General features: G+C 30.8%; 1 non-coding gene across 3 annotated transcripts; it reads left to right on the forward strand.

Annotated features, from left to right (window-relative positions):
* The first annotated feature begins 627 nt into the window (after window positions 1-627).
* LOC107175993 (uncharacterized) lies at window positions 628-3,752 on the forward strand. Of its 3 annotated transcripts, XR_008055131.1 has the most exons (5): window positions 633-857; window positions 1,955-2,295; window positions 2,390-2,567; window positions 2,951-3,210; window positions 3,360-3,752. It is a non-coding gene; the product is annotated as an uncharacterized LOC107175993 (transcript). The 3 variants fall into 3 exon arrangements; XR_008055132.1 differs by having other exon boundaries at window positions 628-857; window positions 2,435-3,210; XR_008055130.1 differs by having other exon boundaries at window positions 631-857; window positions 1,955-2,567.
* The last annotated feature ends 598 nt before the right edge of the window (window positions 3,753-4,350 follow it).

Below are 4,350 nucleotides of genomic sequence, written 5' to 3' on the forward strand. Positions count from 1 at the left end.
GGTGACGTTTGTTTTTTTATCTGAAATCTGAATAGACCTGAATTAGTATGAATTCTGAATAGATCTGAATGTTTAAATCTGAAAAATATATTTGTTTTTTTGTCTGAATCTTGGAAAATAAGTATTAAGTTGTTTGTTTTTTTCAACTTAAAAAGCTGAAAATATGTATTTTTATATTTGTATCCTTATTAAATTTGAATGTCAAATAAATAATATATTAAATACCACAATATTTTAATATTTATAAGTAAAACTATATTCAAGTGAATACATAATTATTTTAGAATTTTAATATATAAAATACCATAAATTTTAAAATTTATCGTATATAATATAAGAAAGAAAAACAGGGATATTTTTATATGGGGTAAATAGCTATGGGTGAGTTTTGGGATAGACATAAAAAATCAATTATAAAGCATGGATATGTTTTACATTAGCAAGTCATTAACTTAATTAAGATTTCTCCATTAAGTAAAAAGCCAAAAAAATTAGCTTATTTTATTAAGTCAAAATTATCTAAAAAGTCTCATTAAGTTATAAAAATAAACACTTCTAATTAACTTAATTAATTAAATTAAGTCACTTTAAATCATTAAGTTAAAAAACAAACGCCACCTAAGTGTTAAGACATTTGCTCACACACTATCCATTTTTCTTCACTCTCTCATAATAGAAACCCTAGAATAAAAATCGATCAAAAAAGCCGCCATTCTGCCATTCAAAACTCCACCATTCTGCCACCATCCAAACCATCATTCTCAATTGGACACCCATTTCGCATCTTTTTTCAGTCTCTTTGTCCTTTCGCCACAAGCTATTCAGCGAACCCTCACCTTCAGTTCGATTCTTGCAAGGTAAATGCTTAGTGTCTTTTTCTTTTCAATTTGTCCTTTGAATTGGGTCCAGAAATCATGGGGTTTGTATTTAGAATGTGTTTTTTTTTCTTTTTGTAAAAATTTATTGGTTCTGATTTACATGAAATGGTGACAAAATTTTGTTTGTAAATTTGTCATGAGGATGATAAAATCGATCAAAATTTGTTGAATGAAAGTGGGTTTGAATTATTTTTTTTTCCAGATATTGACTCACAACTAAATTTGAGATTTTTTCTTCATCTAGGTTAATTAGATCTCGTGCTTAAATTAATGGGTTTGTGTTAATTTCAATTTTATTGGCTTTCTCAATTGAAGTTCTGTGACAGATCTTGTTTTGCGAAATTCTAATTGATTTATATAATTAACTATAGTTTGATAGATACTGTGATAGCCCTTGATAAGATATTAAGAAATTGAATTTGATGATATTAATTTGGTGATTGAAAAAAATATGAAAACTTTAATCATGATTCAAGTAATTGATTTTGGTGCACTAAGCTGCAGAAACAATAGCATAAATCTGGTTGCTATTTTTGATGTTACAAAACTACAGAAAAAGTTAAATCCTTTTGCCAAAAACTGTAAAAACAACAAGAAAATTTGTGTTGCTTTTTCTACTATTTAAAAGTGCATAAACAGATGTTTCTGCTATCCAAAAATACAGAAACGACTGCTGTTTTTACTGTTGAAATATGCAAAGATAGTTGTTGTTTTTGCTGTCAAAATGTACAAAGACAGCTGCTGTGTTTATTGTTGAAATGTACAAAACAATTGCTGTTTTTGCTGTCGAAATGTGTAAAGACAGCTGCTGTTTTTGCTATCGAAATGTACAAAGACAATTGTTGTTTTGCTGTTGAAATGTGCAAAGATAACTGCTGTTGTTCTTGTTCAAAAGTACAAAAACAAAAGTTGTTTCTACTTATTGTGTCTACTTATTGATCCAAACTGATGAATAGAAGTGGGTTTGAATTTTTTTTTTCCAGATATTGACCTACATTTAATCAAAGCGAAATTAGGTGCTATTATTTTCAATTTTTGCCCTTGTAATTTGCAATAATTTCAGATTGTTTCTTTAGTAGTGAAGAAGTGATGGCTTCGACTGCATGTAGAAATGGTATTGTATAGAAGGGACATTCGAAATCATCCTTTTTCAAATCTAGGCCTCATCCATCTCCCTCATTGGGATCGACTGTTCGTCGCAGCATTTCCGCATCTTCTGTCGGAAATGACGGAGGCCAGTTTCATTTGTTCTGTTTGATTTTTGTCTCAATAGTAACTTTTAATGTCCCAAGCTGCTGATTTTTTGGTGCTTGTAGTGCCTGAAAGAGTTAGAGTGGTAGTCAGATTGCAGCCTCGAAATGCAGAAGAGACTGTAACAGATGCCGATTTTGCTGATTGTGTCGCGCTGCAGACAGAGGTGGTCTCATTCTTATTTTAATTGTTGAGTTTCTGTGTGATTGTTAAAATTTCACTTTGATTCTTATATATGGTGTTTCTGAGCTCTGTGCTAGGTCATAGGCTGCCATTAATCATTTTGGGTTTTTGCTCTACCTCAGCTTAAGAGGTTGAAACTTCGAAAGAACAATTGGAACTCAGACACTTATGAATTCGATGAGGTTTTTACTGAATCTGCATCATAGAAGCGTGTTTATGAAGTTGTTGCCAAGCCTGTTGTGGAGGTCTTTTATGGTTGGTATAGTTGTTAATATTTTAACACCATTTTTCAATCCAGCAATATTTGCTTCATTAAGTTTTTTGTAGACACGACATTATTTTTTTAGCTTCAAAATGGTAGCAATATTCCTTTTAGGATATATCATGCCTTGTGTAGCAATCTCTGAAGAGAAATTTGCTACAGGGCTTTCAAATTTCACTATAAGCCACCAATTTTAAATATTTCTTCTTTAATTCTTATTTTCTTCCATTTTAATTTTTTAATTTTTATTTTATTTTGGCAAGTGATTATTCACAAATTTTCCCCTTCGCTGAATCATTGTCTTTCCCTTCACAGTCTTATACATCTTAAAGATGCTGAATTTTTGCAAACTTCTTATTTTTATTTTCTTGGTCAGTGCGGTTTCTTTGAGCAGCAGCAGCAATGTTGGCTCAGAATATTCGCAGGCCGAGTGCTTGAAAGTGCCAGCCTCCTCTTTCATGAGCTCTTTAAATACCACCGTTGATGTCATTCAACAGGTGGTTCCTGTTATTTCTAAATTTGCTAATTTGTTTAGTGATTTTCGCCTCACCAATACTATATCAGACTATCTTGATCTCTTTGATTTCTCTGTTGATGAGCTCAGCTGGTCGATCTTTGCTTCCCAAAATCCCGCTGGTAAGCCCTTGGTAAAACAGTAGATCGTAATTCTCATGTAATGATAGCTCTGTTTTAATTTTTTTTATTTTATAATGGTTGTTGTTAAGGATTGTAGTGTAGATGTTATGCATTTGATAACATTGGGTATTTTGATTGATTTTGTATAGATTTGTTTGCTGGTTTGGTTTAGAATGTTGCTGGGTATGTGGTTGGAATTAGAGTGCTATTGGAAGATGGTGGGTTGCTGGGTATGGGTTGGAGTGTTGCTGGGTGTCTGCATTAGAGTGTTGAAGTGTGGTTGTTGGAGTATTCCCACTAGAAGAGGGCATTACTGTTGGAAGTCAAGCTTAAAGTATTACTGTTGGAATATTTCCATTAATCTTTGGAAATTTTGTTGGGTAACTTGGCTTGGTTTCTGGGGTTATAACTTAACTGTGTTGTTTTATATTTGGCATTTTTTTTAATTTAAGATTTTTTATTATGTATTCATGGTGATTACATTGGATTCTATATGTATCTCTTTTGAATTTGTTGGATTGAATGGATTTTAATTAATATAATTCTTTTTAGTTTTTGTTCCCATATTCATTTTATCAATTAATTAAATCTGTAAACAGGAATTAATTAATAAATTATAATTATAATATTTTTTTTATAAAATATATAACTCTATGACGGGAAATAGCCATAATAAAGTATGTCATAAAAAATTTTATGCCAAAATTTTAAATATATATTAACAAATGATAATTGAATTTTCCACCAAAAATTTAAAAAAAAGGCTCTAAATTTAAATTAATTCAAATTTTAATGAAATTATTTTTTTTACATTAAAATATTATGTGATGGATAAATGACCATGAAATACCATCATAAATTCATGATGGAAAAATATTTTGTCATAAATTAATGACAATGACATAGATGACATATGAATTATCTGTCATGCACTCCCTTTTATGCCAATTATTTTCCGTCATCTATTACCTGTGTTCTTGTAGTGTTGATAGCTTATTCAGCTCATCTTCCTTTTCCCTATTCACATAGGCTTTGGCAAAATGGTCTATGTACCGAATAGGCTCAAATCTCTCTTTTTTCCTCTTTGTGCCTCTGTAAATGTTTGACCAGGCCTTACTTTAGTTGAAGTTGGTAGAGTTT

This window comes from Citrus sinensis, chromosome 5 (assembly GCF_022201045.2).
Source record: "Citrus sinensis cultivar Valencia sweet orange chromosome 5, DVS_A1.0, whole genome shotgun sequence".
In the NCBI taxonomy this organism is placed as follows: Eukaryota; Viridiplantae; Streptophyta; class Magnoliopsida; order Sapindales; family Rutaceae; genus Citrus; species Citrus sinensis.